This window comes from Pecten maximus, chromosome 1, assembly GCF_902652985.1.
Source record: "Pecten maximus chromosome 1, xPecMax1.1, whole genome shotgun sequence".
NCBI lineage: Eukaryota > Metazoa > Mollusca > Bivalvia > Pectinida > Pectinidae > Pecten > Pecten maximus.
In genome coordinates, this window is record NC_047015.1 from 31997334 (window position 1) to 32017815 (window position 20482).

Genomic DNA, 20482 nt, shown 5'->3' on the forward strand with positions numbered 1-20482 from the left:
TGACGACATTTCTTCATATACAAAATGGAGATGACCTTTCGGAAAGCTTCTAATGGCCCCATTTGTTTAGTAATTTAGAATTCAATTGGAAATCCCAATTCGGTCCTAATTTTAAAGCATCAGTTGACTTTAGTAGAAATACTACCAATGCTTTAGTTGGTCTGTAGTTAAATCTGTATTGGTCATCCCATGCACACACATTTTGGATTCGATTGATATACCCCTGCAGGGAAAAATGAAGTACTAACAATGCAAAGATATGGATCAGTGAAGTGTTGAAGTGATTATCTTTGCTGGTAGTCACTTTATTTACACATGATCAGAAGCAATGAGAAAAACAACTGAAGACAAACTCCGACAGTACTAACACAAAACTGTGTCTGGATTTCATGATTTTATTATAGATATCTAGCAATAATACATGTCAATAAAAATGTTGGATTTACATCAGCATCATACTTTACAAGTATTTAAGTACGCACATGAAAGCAATAATTAGTGTCCAAATATCACATTGTTCAGTAAGACAGAGTTAAGAATATAAAATAATGTCTGATATCTACTCCAAAACAAAAAGCACTGACTTAGAGAGTCTTATATTGTATATATTCCTGTATACTCACATTCAGAACAAAAACAACTCTTATTGACCGAAGTCGTCTCTTGTTGTATAAAAGCACGTATAACTCTACTGGCTGAAACCGTGTCTAATTGTATAAAAGCACGTATAACTCTACTGGCTGAAACCGTGACTTATTGTATAAAAGCACTAACAATCCTACTGACACTGAGTCTTTTATATATTTATGTATTCCAGGCACATTAAGCCATCAATGCCATTACGTCGCCATATCATCCATATTGATTTATTTGATCTATTTGACTTCTTCAACCTCGGTATATTGGCTATATCTTGACGAGTTGTTCACACACCTGAAAGAAAACAAAAAGAAGCTTATAAAATGATTTTGTTTTGAGGATGACTAACAATTTATCAATCTTGCACGTATCAACTGGCTAGTCAGCTGTTAGTATCAGGATATACATATAGTTGAGGTAGCTCTTTACCACTTGGGAGGCTTTGGAGGACACCGTTTTTGAAACTACATTAACAAGAAGTGTTCAATGTTTCTACGTGATTTAGTACAGCCAAAATTCTGTGTGCGAGTGAAATAATAATCACCGCTAGCTATAGGGACCTAAAGGACAGTATTCCAGCAAACATGATCCGTTCTCACACCAACTCTAAACTTCAGGACTCTTTCTCTTCTCACAGTGTTTCCAGCTCAAATGCTTATCAATGATAGACTATTGCCAGATAAAACATTAATTCCAGCAGGGCACCTGATTTCAAGCATTTACGTTTTCGTAATAACGCCGTCACAGTATATACACAGTCCCTATACTAACATAATTTATATATCGTTAGTCACAGACAACCTAATATATCATTGATACCAAAGTCTTATACTACTCTTTAATCATAGAAATATCTAAACTATAATAGCCAGGCAAAATGTCTCCTCTATTAAAAATATGGTTTTATCCACCGCAAGCACAATAAAGTCATATTACAGAAAAAAATGCAGTGGTAAACGAACAGATGACCCAATTAAGATTTGGATTTATTGCAACCTCAAATGCACAGACACCCTAATCACGCTCTCATGCTGAGAGAGGACCGCCCTTTGTGCAGATACTACAACTGTTTTCTCAATTATTTGCAGTTCATTAAGGCTTGCTTTACAATCAGTAGAAAACATCTGGGCCAATGTTAAGTGCCCATATGTGTTTGACTGAAGGTAAGGCCAGCTCTTCTACAAACAGGAGTCGAGTAAGGCCAGCTCTTCTACAAACAGGAGTCGAGTAAACAGTGTCGACACATGAAACACATATGGCTAAAACAAAACAGAACCACACAAAGTGACGTCTCCTCAGCCATCTTTGTAAATATTTACAAAGTTACAGAAGCTTCAACAATCAATTTGTGTCAGAGAGGCCTGGGAACATGTTGAACAGGTTTTTTCTCTGATAAAACAGTAAAATGTAAGGCAAATGGAAACAAGATATGTGTTTATACAATTACGATAAAACCGTAGGACTCTCAATAATGAAACATATATTAACTGGAAATAGAAAGTTAACTTGAGTCAGAAGTCCTTAGTAATCTGATAAAAATGTTCTGAAACTAAATAAAATAAGAAGCCTGTTTACACTGAATGACCTCATATTTTCTTGACTCCGGTCAATATAACAAATACTTGTGTAGTCATGGAATCATAAAGCGGATTAATTTTCTGACACACTCGATGATACAAATATATACGTCTTACTTGAATTAATATAGAAATTCTTCACAATTTTAGCATACTTGTATTTAGAAGTTGAACTTGTATCAAATGACCCTGATAACTTTGTAATGTGATGTGTTTAATTTCCAATGAAATAGGAATACTAACAGATACAGCAGAACATTCCCCAACATGATACACACTTTAAAGCCAAAGCGAAATGGAAAAGAATTTGCTCAATAAAACAGGAGGAAATTCAAACTATCTCTAAACATCCTTCCTCACTCATACAATTAAGCTGTTAAGATCAGACTTGGTATCACCGCAAAAAGGGTCTTAACAGCTTCACAAAGATTCCGTATGTCATCCCAAGGATTTTGTCTGGCATGCATAAACACAGATCACTTTCATCTCAAATGCCTGGCTGTCATAAACCCATAGAAAAAGCCCACAAACTGTAACATATATTAATTACAAGAGCATTCTTACTGACGCCGTTAAACGTTTGACTCTCGATTTCTTGTTTTTCTACACCAGAAAAAAAACAACAAAACGTTTTGCTACACCACACTTGCAGATAGATTTGTCTTCCACACCTCTTAGTATACGTTGGAGTCAATGACAGGTATGGAATATTAAGTGAGAACATGGAAAATGTTTATTTTTGTTGAATAACTATATATATATAATCAGTTTGATTTAGCTTTTACCATGCATTTCCTAATGCATTGCAGCCTTTCAATATCTGAATTAATTTCAACACCTCGCTTTGCAATTGCCGAGGCGTACTTTTGACCATTTGAATCACGATTCACTAAAGATTTTTAATGCGTGAGTTATCTTCACACTCTAACTACGGTCGAGCAGTATCTTTATCCGTGGAAATCACAATAGTCTTTTATGGTTGTAATAATTTTACTTTCCTCCCTGCACCTCTCGTAGTCTTACCCATAGCCGAATAAACTATCGTTCAATAGACATCGTTTTGTCACTAAAACTCTTCATTAAAACTGACAATGACATTCACTATATACTCTGTATAGTTAACATAGATCTTGATTAAAAAAATACCTTGGGTTTTCATCTTACCTCAATCATAAATCATATACCCCCTTTAGTATGCATGAACTTTGGTATTGCTTTTATTCATGAAATTTGTTGATATTCCATTTCTTTACTCGGTCAAATAGGTATTCCGATCACCGGAGAAACCTTACCACCATGTTTCCACCTGTACTAGACAAATATAACATGTTTATGACATGTAACCCATACACTACCCAATCTACCTAAAATTTCATTAATCAAATCAATTAAAGTAATTTCGACGACATATGACTCACCCTTTTTCTGCCCTAACAAAATAAAAAATCAATTTATGTTGATCTACACATGCGATGAGAGGTACCACGAGACTAAACAGATTGTGACAGTATTAAACTATGGTGCTAACAGGCGGATCGCATCATGTAGGGAAGGGAGTGTATAAGTTACATCATGTATCTTGTACATTCTAATAACATCTGACTAGAAGAAGAGAAATGGCTAGAGTTCTGTGATCTATGACACACAGATCCTATCAGTCTAGTGATCTCCGTGAGCAGACGACACTATGCATAGAATGCATGTTTTTATTGCTCCCACAACAACGCATACACTCACGCATGCAGACATTTCTAACATGACAATTACTGGCTGTATTCAAATTAAAAGCACATAAAATTCCATTCCTTCCCCAATCACTTGCATGCAGTTCTTATCTCTGTTACATGCTGCATTTTAAAGTTATTAAACTAGAAAAAAAATCATCCCCTCACTTTCTGTTTTATCTTTTCCTCCTCCATCACACCTCATTTTCTCGTCAAGCAGGCTCTCTGATACTTCTTCCTTATCTGTTTTTCTTCCACCCTTTTCCTATCGTTTAATCTATTGTTATTTCCAAGAGCTTCTCTGTTCCTTCTCCAAACATCAATTACTAATCCCATCCCTGCCTATACTCATTCAAACCCTTAACTCATTTCTTCCTTCCTTTAACCTGTCATCTCAATCATTGTTTATCCTTTTTCCTTCTCAAATCCTCTTTCCTTCTTCCACTGTTTTTCACCTCCATACCCCCTCCTTTATATACCTATTACCCCTGATATACCTCACTCCTTTCTTTTTCTTCTGTCCATCCTTTATATACCTATTACCCCTAATATGCCTCACTCCTTTCTTTTTCTTATGTCCATCTTTTATATACCTCCTACCCCTTATATACCTCACTCCTTTCTTTTTCTTCTGTCCATCCCTTATATACCTCCTTCTCTTTATTTGCCTCCTCTCCTTTTCTCTCTCTTATGTCTATCTTTTATAAACCTCCAACACCTAATATGCCTCACTCCTTTTTTTCCTCATGTCCATCCTTTATATACCTCCTACCCCTAATATACATCACTCCTTTCTTTTCCTCATGTCCATGCTTTATATACCTCCTACCCCTTATATAACTCTCTCCTTTCTTTTCCTCATGCCTATCCTTTATATACCTCCTACCCCTTATATACCTCTCTCCTTTCTTTTTCTTATGTCCATCCTTTATATACCTCCTACCCCTTATATACCTCACTCCTTTCTTTTTCTTATGGCCATCCTTTATAAACCTCTTACCCCTAATATACCTATCTTCTTTCTTTTTCTTATCCTTTCTTTTTCTTATGTCCATCCTTTATATACTTCCTACTCCTTGTTTGCCATCTCTCATTTTTTCTCTCTTATGTTCTTCCTTTATATACCTCCTATCCCTTATATACCTCACTCCTTTCTTTTTTTAGGCCCATCCTTTATATACATTCAACCCCTAATATACCTCTCTCCTTTCTTTTTCTTATGTACCTCATTTGTATACCTATTACCCCTTAAATGCCTCTCCTTTCTTTTTCTTATGTCCATCCTTTATATACCTCCTACCACTAATATGCCTCTCCTTTCTTTTCCTGATGTCCATCCTTTATATACCTCCTACCCCTTATATGCCTCACTCCTTTCTTTTCCTCATGTCCATCCTTTATATACCTCCTATCCCTTATATACCTCTCTCCTTTCTTTTTCTTATGTCTATCCTTTATATACCTCCTACCCCTAATATACTTCTCTCCTTTTTTTCCTTATGTCCATCCTTTATATACCTCCTAACCCCCGTATATACCTCACTCCTTTCTTTTTCTTATGTCCGTCCTTTATATACCTCCTTCCCCTTATATAACTCTCTCCTTTCTTTTTCTTATGTCTATCCTTTATATACCTCCTACCCCTAATACACTTCTCTCCTTTTTTTCCTTATGTCCATCCTTTATATACCTCCTAACCCCCGTATATACCTCACTCCTTTCTTTTTCTTATGTCCATCCTTTATATACCTCCTTCCCCTTATATACCTCACTCCTTTCTTTTCCTCATGTCCATGATTTATATACTTCCTACCCCTAATATGCCTCACTCCTTTCTTTTCCTCATGTCCATCCTTTATATACCTCCTACCCCTAATATGCCTCACTCCTTTCTTTTCCTCATGTCCATCCTTTATATACCTCCTACCCCTTATATACCTCACTCCTTTCTTTTCCTCATGTCCATCCTTTATATACCTCCTACCCCTAATATGCCTCACTCCTTTCTTTTCCTTATGTCAATCCTTTATATACCTCCTACCCCTTATATACCTCTCCTTTCTTTTCCTTATGTCCAATCAATTAAGCTCCTATTTCTTTCCATATATATTTTAATATGTAATATTCCTGTCAAAGACTGGTTGATTTATTAAGTAATTTCAATCTCAAGTAAATCTCAATGTAGAATCCTTTCTGATTCAAAACTAAATATGTAGATGACAGTCAGACAGAAATATTGGACATCATGATATATGGCACACTTATGGTGGTAATAAAATAACACTTTACATTTACTTTTGTTTATGTTACCTCTATAATTATGCATGTCCTATGGGAGAGTCTCATTTAATAGGAATGCATCAAGACAAAACAATTGAATATGAATTTAGCAATGATATACATTGTATACTGACTAATGAATTACAGAAAACAGCTGTTTCTCAGACTCTTCAGTGATGTTTGGGTCAAGTGTGGACATTCTGAAGGGACTCCTCAGTGATGTTAGGGCCAAGTGTGGACATTCTGAAGGGATTCCTCGGTGATGTTAGGGCCAAGTGTGGACATTCTGAAGGGACTCCTCAGTGATGTTAGGGCCAAGTGTGGACATTCTGAAGGGATTCCTCGGTGATGTTAGGGCCAAGTGTGGACATTCTGAAGGGACTCCTCAGTGATGTTAGGGCCAAGTGTGGACATTCTGAAGGGATTCCTCAGTGATGTTAGGGCCAAGTGTGGACATTCTAAAGGGACTCCTCAGTGATGTTAGGGCCAAGTGTGGACATTCTGAAGGGACTCCTTGGTGATGTTTGGGCCAAGTGTGGACATTCTGAAGGGACTCCTCAGTGATGTTAGGGCCAAGTGTGGACATTCTGAAGGGACTCCTCAGTGATGTTAGGGCCGAGTGTGGACATTCTAAAGGGACTCCTCAGTGATGTTAGGGCCGAGTGTGGACATTCTGAAGGGACTCCTTGGTGATGTTAGGGCCAAGTGTGGACATTCTGAAGGGACTCCTCAGTGATGTTAGGGCCAAGTGTGGACATTCTGAAGGGACTCATCAGTGATGTTAGGGCCAAGTGTGGACATTCTGAAGGGACTCCTCAGTGATGTTAGGGCCGAGTGTGGACATTCTGAAGGGACTCCTCTGTGATGTTAGGGCCAAGTGTGGACATTCTGAAGGGCCTCCTCGGTGATGTTCTAGGGCCGAGTGTGGACATTCTAAAGGGACTCCTCAGTGATGTTAGGGCCGAGTGTGGACATTCTGAAGGGACTCCTCAGTGATGTTAGGGCCGAGTGTGGACATTCTGAAGGGACTCCTCAGTGATGTTAGGGCCGAGTGTGGACATTCTGAAGGGACTCCTCAGTGATGTTAGGGCCGAGTGTGGACATTCTGAAGGGACTCCTCGGTGATGTTAGGGCCAAGTGTGGACATTCTAAAGGGACTCCTCAGTGATGTTAGGGCCAAGTGTGGACGTTCTGAAGGGACTCCTCTGTGATGTTAGGGCCAAGTGTGGACATTCTAAAGGGACTCCTCGGTGATGTTAGGACCAAGTGTGGACGTTCTGAAGGGACTCCTCAGTGATGTTAGGGCCAAGTGTGGACATTCTGAAGGGATTCCTCGGTGATGTTAGGGCCAAGTGTGGACATTCTGAAGGGACTCCTCGGTGATGTTAGGGCCGAGTGTGGACATTCTGAAGGGACTCCTCAGTGATGTTAGGGCCGAGTGTGGACATTCTGAAGGGACTCCTCGGTGATGTTAGGGCCAAGTGTGGACATTCTGAAGGGACTCCTCGGTGATGTTAGGGCCGAGTGTGGACATTCTAAAGGGACTCCTCAGTGATGTTAGGGCCGAGTGTGGACATTCTAAAGGGACTCCTCAGTGATGTTAGGGCCGAGTGTGGACATTCTGAAGGGATTCCTCGGTGATGTTAGGGCCGAGTGTGGACATTCTGAAGGGACTCCTCAGTGATGTTAGGGCCAAGTGTGGACATTCTAAAGGGACTCCTCAGTGATGTTAGGGCCGAGTGTGGACATTCTGTAGGGACTCCTCAGTGATGTTAGGGCCAAGTGTGGACATTCTGAAGGGACTCCTCAGTGATGTTAGGGCCGAGTGTGGTGGACATTCTGAAGGGACTCCTCAGTGATGTTAGGGCCGAGTGTGGACATTCTGAAGGGACTCCTCAGTGATGTTAGGGCCGAGTGTGGTGGACATTCTGAAGGGACTCCTCAGTGATGTTAGGGCCGAGTGTGGACATTCTGAAGGGACTCCTCAGTGATGTTAGGGCCAAGTGTGGAGATTCTGAAGGGACTCCTCAGTGATGTTAGGGCCGAGTGTGGAGATTCTGAAGGGACTCCTCAGTGATGTTAGGGCCAAGTGTGGACATTCTAAAGGGACTCCTCAGTGATGTTAGGGCCAAGTGTGGACATTCTAAAGGGATTCCTCAGTGATGTTAGGGCCAAGTGTGGACATTCTGAAGGGACTCCTCAGTGATGTTAGGGCCAAGTGTGGACATTCTGAAGGGACTCCTCAGTGATGTCAGGGCCAAGTGTGGACATTCTAAAGGGACTCCTCAGTGATGTTAGGGCCAAGTGTGGACATTCTAAAGGGACTCTTCCGTGATGTTAGGGCCGAGTGTGGACATTCTGAAGGGACTCCTCAGTGATGTTAGGGCCAAGTGTGGACATTCTGAAGGGATTCCTCAGTGATGTTAGGGCCGAGTGTGGACATTCTGAAGGGACTCCTCTGTGATGTTAGGGCCAAGTGTGGACATTCTGAAGGGACTCCTCAGTGATGTTAGGGCCAAGTGTGGACATTCTGAAGGGATTCCTCGGTGATGTTAGGGCCGAGTGTGGACATTCTGAAGGGACCCCTCAGTGATGTTAGGGCCAAGTGTGGACATTCTGAAGGGACTCCTCAGTGATGTTAGGGCCAAGTGTGGACATTCTGAAGGGACTCCTCAGTGATGTTAGGGCCAAGTGTGGACATTCTAAAGGGACTCCTCAGTGATGTTAGGGCCGAGTGTGGACATTCTGTAGGGATTCCTCGGTGATGTTAGGGCCGAGTGTGGACATTCTAAAGGGACTCCTCAGTGATGTTAGGGCCAAGTGTGGACATTCTGAAGGGACTCCTCGGTGATGTTAGGGCCGAGTGTGGACATTCTGAAGGGACTCCTCGGTGATGTTAGGGCCAAGTGTGGACATTCTGAAGGGATTCCTCGGTGATGTTAGGGCCAAGTGTGGACATTCTGAAGGGATTCCTCGGTGATGTTAGGGCCAAGTGTGGACATTCTGAAGGGATTCCTCGGTGATGTTAGGGCCAAGTGTGGACATTCTGAAGGGACTCCTCAGTGATGTTAGGGCCGAGTGTGGACATTCTGAAGGGACTCCTCAGTGATGTTAGGGCCGAGTGTGGACATTCTAAAGGGACTCCTCAGTGATGTTAGGGCCAAGTGTGGACATTCTGAAGGGATTCCTCAGTGATGTTAGGGCCAAGTGTGGACATTCTGTAGGGACTCCTCGGTGATGTCAGGGCCAAGTGTGGACATTCTGAAGGGACTCCTCAGTGATGTTAGGGCCAAGTGTGGACATTCTGTAGGGACTCCTCGGTGATGTTAGGGCCAAGTGTGGACATTCTGTAGGGACTCCTCAGTGATGTTAGGGCCAAGTGTGGACATTCTGTAGGGACTCCTCAGTGATGTTAGGGCCAAGTGTGGACATTCTGAAGGGATTCCTCGGTGATGTTAGGGCTGAGTGTGGTGGACATTCTGAAGGGACTCCTCAGTGATGTTAGGGCCGAGTGTGGACATTCTGTAGGGACTCCTCGGTGATGTTAGGGCCGAGTGTGGACATTCTGAAGGGATTCCTCAGTGATGTTAGGGCCAAGTGTGGACATTCTAAAGGGACTCTTCCGTGATGTTAGGGCCAAGTGTGGACATTTTGAAGGGAAGTCAGGAATATCATCATTCTCAATGATGGATACTGGAATGTGGGAGGGTAGATTACTCGGAAAATTATATATTAAAATGATGATTAATAGTATGTTACCTGTATCTGTTCAAGACAAATCTATATTGATAATAAACTTTAATTACATTTCTCATAAATTATTGTGTAACAAAAAATTGTATGAAAAAGTTTTTCTTTTTTTCTTTTCTTTTCAAATTTCTCAATTCACCTTATTAAGTACCACCTATTTTGGGTTACGAGTCAGAAAGACAATTGGATATGTGTATATTTTAATCCATGTGACCAACTCTAATGGTTATTGGAGATTTTCCTGTCTCATGTATCAGAACTAACAGATGAACTGTTATTTTTCTTTTATATTTCCATTTTTGTTCTTATTTATACAATATTTTGATGAGCATAAAGGCATTGTTATATACTGATGACAAGTAAAACATGTTATATAAAAAGCTGATATATATCTTTTTTAAAGTGAAAGACCATGCCGTCTAACAAAGCTACACATGTTTTTTTGTTTGCAATGTCTGCAGAAAAAGACAAAAATTGGGAGTATTTTAAGAAAACAATAACTCAGAACCATAAAATATAACCAAGTTTGTTGTGTATAGTGCTGCAAGGTGCTTCTGTTAGGAGGTTCAGCTAGTGTGCTAGGCTTTGTACAGCATTATGATACTGCAAATTGAAACCAGAAAACGCAATGTTAAAGCTATTTGATTTAAATGCATCAGGCACACAACATTACATAACTTCTAACTAAGCTGTAATCTTCACATCAACAAGTAAAATTCACAGGCTCACAATTTTGGTTTCATGTTCATATTGTATTTTCCCGCATCCTCCTCCTAGTGGACCAATACCAATTATAATGGAATCCTGTGGTGGCCAAGATGGCTTAATTTTATGGTTTATTAAGACAAACTTAAAACTTTAAAATGAAATTCATGGCAAGAAAACTGTAATATCTCCACTTATACTGATAATAAAGACAAACTAGAATGTGAAAGAATTTACATGCGGTTTTAAATTAATCAATGTTCTACAGAACTTGTCAAATAAATCATCTCTGACAGAGCGAGATAAGATCTGACATAGCATTGTGTAAACAGAGCATATGTCAGCATGCATGTTGGCCTAGTTAACCTCCACAGAACCTTAGGCAAGCTAATGTTGTATCCTTTCCAGTGAATCCTAAAACCCTTGGATGCAAATTATTTGACAGATGCCTTCAAGTGTTAGCTATTAGAAATAATTTACTTTGATTATAACTTTGAACTGGTATATATTTATATAATCAACTATAATTTGTGAAATATTTTCATTGATTAGGGAATACTTTCTTAAATATGATGGTACTTCAGTTTTGAAATTTTAAGTCAGAACTGCTATAAAACCTAAAGGAATTTTAAAATATATTAATGATTTATTCTGCCACCACTAGCATGATTGTACATATAGCCATCTCACTTTGACTGGTAACTGCCAGCCAATATATATATATATGTACATACTGAATCAGAATAAAGAACATTTTTGTTTCATCAACACTGTGTAAATGCATTTAATTAAACAATAAAACTTTGAGACTTAATTATGAGCTATTTTTATTTTGAGCAGTTCCATCATGATAATTAACTGTTTTTAATTTAGCATAAATGTACCCGTTACAAGGAGGAAAGGACTTTTAATTAGACTTGCTTTTGGGTATACACACACACTGAATTTCATGGAGGTATTTGACAGGTTGGTAGGGAAACTTGGATTGAAACAAGAGGCCCATGGGACTTAACGCTCATTTGAGTAATGAAATATTTCAGTCAATTGGACCCTTTAAGGTGCCCCCATGACCCCTTTGGACTGGTCAGGGCCAACATGTGCATGCCATCAAACTACCATCCCATACTGATAATTCTAACCAAGTTTATAATACATGTATTTCCAATGGCAGTTAAACATTAAATCATGCTCTATACCAGGTTATTCACAATTCTGGTTGACCTTTGGCCATGGAAGATTACTGCAAGAGAGGTCAGCCTAACCATTTGTACTTTTTTTAATCCTCCCTACCTAGGGATGATACCAGTCAAATAGAGTGATATCCATTGTTTAGTTCCAGAGAGGACCCAAACAAAAATACTTGCTTGCAGTAAGCTTGCGGCAAGCTTATTTTACTCTTCGCAAGCTATATGCAAGCTAGTAAGAAGCTTGCGCAAGCTTGCAGGCAGGCAAGTCCTAAAACTTAAGCTATCCGCAAGCTCGCAAGATCATGGTTGCAAGCTTGCGAGTCCTTCTGCAAGCTTGCGAGTACTTCTGCAAGCTTGCGAGTCCTTCTGCAAGCTTGCAAGTCCTTCTGCAAGCTCGCAAGATCATGGTTGCAAGCTTGCGAGTACTTCTGCAAGCTTGCGAGTCCTTCTGCAAGCTTGCGAGTTCATCTGCAAGCTTGCAAGCCCTTCTGCAAGTTTGCGAGTCATTCTGCAAGCTTGCAGGAGGGTTCTCTTTTTGCAAGCTTGCAAGCCTTCAGTCCTTTACAATATTCTGCATGTTGTGGACTTAGAAACTTTTCTACTCTGATATGTTACTTGTGAGATGTGAAAATCTTCTAAGTCACAGCAGCATGGATTTTCTATTTCGAAATCTGTAACTTTTAGTATTTCATATCAGATTATCTAAAGGTGAATATGAGTTTCTTCAGAGTAAAAACACCTCTTTTTGAATCAAAATTGAATGATGATTTTAGTAATCAATCATTACTGTTTAAATTGCAATTCATGTTTGTAAAACTTCAATAATAATCATGACATTCATATCTTTTCAAATTTAGATATCCAACCAATTTATAATAATGCTTAAAGTATTGCTTCATTTATATATTTTACACATGTATTTATAAAATCCTCTTTATTAAAGTTATCAGTGAATATATTATGATATATTTTTGTTAGTATAATCAGTTGTTTCTAGGAGTGATATTCATTCTAAGGGTAACCTGCAAATTATGTGAATTGAATTTCCATCAGTGCAAATTTCAGCAAAATATATGTTGAAGCCTTATTATCAAAAACCTTTCCAACACCAATATGTGTAAACAAACAAAAGGAGAGCATATGTTATCAGTAGACTGGCTCAGCTTGACCAAGGTAATATGATACCAATTCAAGCTGATGAGTACAGGAAGTCCATGCCAGTCAGACTCCAGACACCATGGGGCCAACCCTGGGGTATAAGGTTAATTTCTAACTGACTGTATTGTGACTTATTTGATGATTTATTTCAGTAATAAATACATAAAATGAAACAATATTGTAAAAGTAACTTCAATGCAATTTTATAGTATTTTAAAAAGCATCTGTTGAACTCACAAATCTTCATTTTTATTAAGTCTGTATGAATGAAAAACCTTTCCTGTGCCCCAACTTAAGATTGACCAATGTAAAACAAGGTCCCCACTTTGAATTGAGTTTCCTGTGGCTGCATGTGGACATTTTGCATCTCTGTGAATCAGTATAAATTGTCCTATCAATCACTTCTGGAAATAGAATCAACTTCTGTCATTCTGGACATGGTAAGGATATGTGCAACCTATCTACATCTGCATGTTGAAAGTTCTGTAAATAAGTTACATAAACAAACAGAAGATGGACTCAGTGAAGTGATCCAGATGAAGATTTCCAAGGGTCAACAATAAATGGTGAGTGGTGAGATTTATGATAACATACAGATAATGTTTCAATTGATATAAGAATAATTTACTGATCTAAAATAAACATTATTCTATAATCTTTGGAAATTTGGGGTGAAAAAAAATACAGAGCTATAACACTAGCACATCTAACAAAAACAAAAACTTCTTGTATATTTTATCTTTTACAACAGAAAAGCCTAGGAAAGTTGAACATTATATATGAGAAATGTGTATTTTTACATTCATTTCTTGTGTTTTAGATATGTTGCAATTAATGCACAAAAATAGTTTTAAGACAAACTGACAATAAAACCTGTATATAAAGCTAACCATGCTTCTGTTTATAAGACAGCACTTCTAGATCTATAGGCATCATACAAAATTTTACTCTATGGATAGTCAACTTGTGATATATATGCCTAAACTTGGAAGGTCACATATTTGATTCTCTATCATGAAATATCTAGAGTGGTCACATTAGAAAAATTGTAATTAAGCCAGATTTAGTTGTTGACATTTAAAGATGTCTTCAAATATCTAATATAGTTGTTTTGGCTTACAAAGAATAACATCAATTGATCAATATTCTATGTAATATTGCTTTGTTTTATTTTTTTGTAGCACAAATGCAAAAAGATACAGTGAGCTCTGAAGTGGACGGAAATGACAGGAAGAGTTAAAAGATATTGTAACTGTACTGAAAAAAAAACTGGTATTATCAACATATGATGAATATTCTACCGAATGCCAACAAAAACTATAAGCCATTATTGCAGTGACAACAGAGATTAACAATGATAAGAAAAACATTCATGAACTAGAAATTAAATAACCTTTGAGGTATTGTTATGTAAGTGTGCACTAATGATTTAGTTTAAAAGAATATGGAATAAAATGTAGATGTTTGTATATAAAGTTTGTATCTATAAGGTGTTTTATTGTAACAGCATACCGCACTGCTCTGAATGATAGAAATACAGACTTTTACATTAATTTGATGTTTTTGCTTTATTTTTGCTGCATTAAATTTATTTTTACCTCAGAGCTAGACTATTTAGCTTGCGGCAAGCTTGCATAAAGTGGCTCACCGCAAGCTTGCAGAAACTAGCTCGCCGCAAGCTTGCATAAACAAGCTCGCCGCAAGCTTGCAGAAACAAGCTCGCCCCAAGCTTGCAGAAACTAGCTCGCCGCAAGCTTGCAGAAACAAGCTCGCCGCAAGCTTGCAGAAACAAGCTCGCCGCAAGCTTGCAGAAACTAGCTCGCCGCAAGCTTGCCGCGAGGTTTCAAATACTAGCTTGCTGCAAGGTTCCAATTCCTAGCTCGCAGATTAAGCTTGCGGCAAGCTTGCAATAATAGTGAATCGCAAGCTTGCCATTTCTGTTTGGGGAAGTTGCTTATAGCAATATAGCCAATTGCTCCCTTTTGGCTGTTGTTTTTGTTAAATTGTTGACAGATGGATGGATGACTGTGAGGCATCACATATGACATAGGCTAACCTTGGTCCTTTAGACAAGGTAAGCTAATGAGAGATATGCAGTATGACATAGGCTATAACCTTGGTCCTTTAGACAAGGTAAGCTAATGAGAGATATGCAGTATGACAAAAGCTAACCTTGGTCCTTTAGACAAGGTAAGCTAATGAGAGATATGCAGTATGACAAAAGCTAACCTTGGTCCTTTAGACAAGGTAAGCTAATGAGAGATATTCAAATTTCAGAATACAAAACAAGTTAAAAAACTGAATTCCTCCTCAATCTTGAAAGTCAGACAACATAGTTTACTTTTTTACGTGATTTTGAAGATTAAACATTTGTATATTAGCCTATAAATTTGCAGATGTTTATACAGTACAAAAAATCCAACTCTAAACTGTGGTGAGATATGCAAGATCTCTAGCGTTAGCACAGAACCAAAGCATGAAAGAAATGAGTTAATAAGTGTAACTTTAACCTAAACATGGGCGCTTTATCCTGATTAGACATCATAGCCTCATATACCAATACCTTGATCATAAAATACATCTACCAACACTTTAAAGCTAAGTACAGATAATATTTAAAGATGTTTTGTTTGTAGAAACCTAGACAGCCACATGTCTGTAAATGAGGCTACTTTGTATGATGGGGTCCTATCATGTAGTATCCTATATTAAATCCTTAACATCTCTCTTCAGTGCTTTTTTTATTGGGTGCACATTTTCAGCACCAGACCTTTGGTACATGTAAGATGTTCTTGTTAAGAAACTCTATAGAATCCTATAAACCGACCCATCCGAGGACACTACCGTAAAAAACTTCATTAGGAGTGTTGGATTACCATTTATTTATTGTAGGTATACTATAACTGGTATCAGCATTTTGGTTTCCAGTAAATTTTTTGCATTTTAGCACCTCCATCAACTATCTCCCCCCCCCCCCCCCCCCCCCCCCCCCTGTTTTCACCTGTAGGGTACTTACAATGTTAAAGTTGTGTCAGTTATATATCTATTATATATAGATAACTATATCTTGTTATCTAAAGATGCCAAATTTGTCAGGAAGCATCCTTAACGGTATATATCAAAGTAACATATTGGGATTGGGGGACCCTCTTTAGAATATATAGTTTATACAACTAAACAATCTTACAGATTTCATCATTTAAATTCTTACATTCTGGCCCCTACGCTTACTAAAGTAAGGTGTGTAGGCTATCAACAAGATAGGTGACTGGAAGGTGAAACAGCACAAAAAGCTACACATCAAACTCATCGTTAATTGATTTTTTAAAGCTACAATTAAATGTCCCTAGTGCATAGTGCCATTATTGATATGACATAATAGTCTAGTGGTAGCCTAACAAGCTTGTTATTTGATCTACTAAAAGCTTTATTGATTACAGAAGAATGACCAAATTTCTCAACATATTTCAGTATGATCTTCAATTAAAATTTGTTTACAATGTAATCAGAACTTTGTTGCTTTTTCAGTCTACTGACAAAAGAAGCATATGATCTATAATTTTCGTTTTTAGCAAAATGATATTTTAAACTTAAATGATGTGATTTCATGAAAACTCATCTGAGTAAAAATTTAACTATGCAAGAAGCTATTTTCCTACATTTACTACAGAACCTTATAATTTTGAAGCAATGAATCTGAGCATGAAGGTATGTTGCATTCTTGAGGCTGAACTTTGATCCTTTGAAAGAATGCATAATGTAATGTTGGATAGATATTTTCAATCATGTGTTTGTATATAGATTTTTTAAATGTAAAATGTAAACTTGATTTATTTCACAACAACTGCACAACAAATTACATCAATTATATTATCACTCTTGTTAACACCCAATAGAAAATTTCAATGGAATTCCATTGTTTTCCAGTGGTATTAATATGGAATTCCTGCAGAGGTAAATTTTGCTGGATTTCCTATGAACCACTGGTTAAACCATTGGAATTTCTATTGGTAATTTCAGTGATATTCCATTGGAATTCCAGCAAAATATAGCACTGTAATTGCAATGGAAACAAGAGGCCCCTTGGCCTAGCTTATTGGTCACCTGTGTTTTAAATTTGCCCCATTTTGGCCCTGCCCATAAGCCCATGGGGTCAGTCAGGGCCAACATGTGCATACCATCAAACTGTCATTCCATGCTGATAATGTTAACCAAGTTAGAATGAATTCCAATTGAAAAAAAACCCCAAATGATAGTCAAAATGTGATTTCCCCATATAAACTAAAGTAAACTTTAGCCCTTCCCAAGAGGCAAATGTGAGACCCCATAGTAAAGGTAAAGGACCTTAAGACCTTTCTATCTATGAAGAGTATTTGATTCTACCATATCTGGGAGTTGAGAAGAAGATCGATTTTTGAAATTTGAGTCAGTTTAGCCCTTTTTGGCCCGCCCCCAGGTTCCTGGGTGTGGGGACCATATAATTCACAATTTTGTTTGACCTTTGGTCATTGAAGCTTCCTGCCAAATTTCATTGAATTTGGTTCAGTGCTTAATTTTGCTGTCGAAAATGTAAATTGTTTATGACACGACGGACGAGGCAGGATGTAAGACAAAAGGTGATTGCAATATATATGTTAACTGGGACATTTTCTCAGGTGACCTAAAAATTTACCACTGGAATTCAAATGGAAAAACGACTGCAAAACAATGGAATCCCAATGTTTACCAGTGGTGTAACTAGTGAATTTCCACTGATGACTGATTACCAGTGTTATTACCTGTGAAATTACCATTAAAATTCTTATATTCACAACTGGGTAGTACTACTGATTTTAGAGTACTGTACCATGCAATATGCATCAATGGAAGCATGTGCGGTGTACTTACTGTGAAGGGAAACCAGAGTATACCTTGAGAAAACCCAAATGACTAGGCAGGTGCACAACTCTATACCTTAATTTTCAGATCTGATTGGGGAATCAAACCCCTGCCACCTAGGTAAGTGTGTTACCACTGTGCCACTCGGCCACCTTTATATAGATCAAATCTATAGATCACATCAACAGAACACTAAATTATATAATTAGTTGGCAAGGCAAAACCTAGCAATAGGTGGATTAATGTAGGCGGTAAACCAGTATAACTGATTATAATTAACTAGTAATTACCATACTATAGACAGATTTCATCAAGATTTATTGTCTGTACATCTCGTTTGATGTCTACACTGATTTAACAACAAGACACCAACTGTCCAATTGACCAAACACAATTTAACTCTTTTAGTTCTATCATGCCCTGTTACATATGTTCTCCATTCAGGCATTGATCACGGACGGTGAAGAGAGTGACAAGCAAAAATTTAATATGCATGTATTTTATTTTAATCTTTTGAAGGTCTGTATTCTCAGAAATCAATATCAGCTGACAAAAGATGAATTTCAATTGGGCACATGTCGGATACCATAATTAATTCCGGAGATTAAACCATGTACGACTGACTGATCAATCACAAAATGAGGTTTTCAAACAATTCCAGCATAAGGTTTGTAACTATAGAGCTGTAATATGAAAATTAAAAACCACTGAACCGATGTTAGTTCACAGATTAATGGTATTGAAAAAAGAAAGTTACATTATGGTGACACACCATGTACTTAAAACTGGAAGTAGATGTATCGACATCGAAGCCTGAAGTTCAGCTACACCAACAACATGTATAATTCGTTTATATTGAAAGTCTGCAACATCTGACAACTGCACTTTATATACTATATTAATGAGCATGTTTCCCTGCAACAAGTCTACTACCTTAACCTGCAACCTATCATGCGATTTAAAGGTGATATAGGGTGGTTTATAAGAAGTCACAAAGAATAACATCCTTTGAATACTTGGTAGTACCACAGGTCCCCACACCCATCACTTCACAGCTTCCACAATAAACATGGCTTTTAAACCGCTTCCAAAATCATCTCCATCTCTGAAGCATTAAATATAATAAAATTGGTATTTCCCTTTTGACAGGTAAGTATCCCCCAATCAGCGCTGGTATCAGTCTAGAACAGATGCCACTCGGGCGAGAGTTGATCCTAGTACATATAACCATATCCCCATGACTAATTGGAAATGAGATGACTCAATTCTCCACCAATTATACTGATCAAACTTGGTCTATCAACAAAATATCTAGATCTAGCAAGGAATTATTTTGCAACAAGCAGAGATTTTGGGACATGCTTGAGATCAGTTGATTTGAAAACCTTATTCAGTTGAAGTCAGCTGTAGAATTGAGGGTATAGGTTGACGACCAGTGGGCTGCTAGCTACATCCAAAATACAAATACATTTTGCTGTCAGTATCAAATGGTTAATCAGTTCTCTGGTTCGAACATATCATTAACGTAATTATCCCGAATTTCTAAGTTTCTTGGCAAATGACTGGCGCCAGTTCTGGGGATATCATTTGTTTAACGATATAATTGCTTTTTTTTTTGGCATTAAAAACTGACTACCGGTAATTGAAAGGCCTTTCTGCAAATCTTGATGCTGTAACTAAACTTTAAGTCTTTACACATACATAAACACAAGGAGAGTTTCACTTTAAAATTAAATTTTAAAATTTGAATTACAATCTCTCGTCACCAAAATAAATTTCTGTCCAAACGATGCAACCAAGATGATTTTGAAAATTTTGAAGATGCTTTGTCAATTAAAGATAAAAATCAAAGTACTGAAAGTACTGAAGAAACAAACGAAAACAAATTATTTTAACTGCTTTTGTTTAGTGGGGACATGGTCAACTTTGTATGGAACATCACCAATACCTGATTAGGACTAGGACAAAATATTGGCAAGAAAAGAAATTCATATCTACTTTTGATTGCAAGTGTGTCTTGGCAGCTAATTGTCAGAATAGGTACTCAGGTAATCTTATTTGACATCTTCAATGGGTTAATGTATACGTAGTTGTAGATGTAATATGAAGGTCCTAGATTACCTGTAAAATTAATGAGGCCTTTCTTTTCAAACTTTTGAGGATCCCATGCCCATAAGCGCTTCACAAATTATCATTATCATTAGCCATTGAAAAGATATTTATACATTTGATGTAACGCCCCATCTAGCTACCAGCTGTTAGATCAGAGCTCAGGTTAAAAACACTTGTGTGATTGTTTTAGGATTTTATCGTGTGTGTGAGCCCTGGTTTGAATGATGTTATGTCAAGGTTTTGAATGATATTTTGTGGCAGATTGTTCTATCCCTTCAGTACCTTCTGTAAAATAGCGATAACAAACTTCAATTGTCAAAATACAATATGGCTGCCTGTCGACCATGTTGTTTTCCGATTAGTCTCAAAATGCAATATCCATAACTAGGCACCGAGGGGAACCTACATATAAAATTTGAGAAAGATCTCTTCAGCACTTTCTGAGAAATAGCGATAACAAACTTCAATTGTC

The 20482-nt window shown here is 37.8% G+C and overlaps 1 protein-coding gene and 1 long non-coding RNA gene across 3 annotated transcripts in view; one reads left to right on the plus strand and one right to left on the minus strand.

Annotated features, from left to right (window-relative positions):
* Nucleotides 1-379: 379 nt before the first annotated feature.
* The window catches only part of LOC117330505 (tubulin-specific chaperone D-like), a 73940-nt gene continuing 53837 nt past the window's right edge, over nucleotides 380-20482 (minus strand). Inside the window, exon 37 of one of the 2 annotated variants that reach the window (XM_033888865.1) lies at nucleotides 380-929. The gene's annotated coding sequence lies outside the window, so the exon portion shown is untranslated. Of the gene's footprint in view, nucleotides 934-20482 lie in introns of both variants that reach the window. The other variant, XM_033888855.1, reaches the window with a different exon arrangement.
* LOC117330516 lies at nucleotides 12399-14279 on the plus strand. Its single transcript, XR_004533356.1, has 2 exons — nucleotides 12399-13586; nucleotides 14202-14279. It is a non-coding gene; the product is annotated as an uncharacterized LOC117330516 (long non-coding RNA).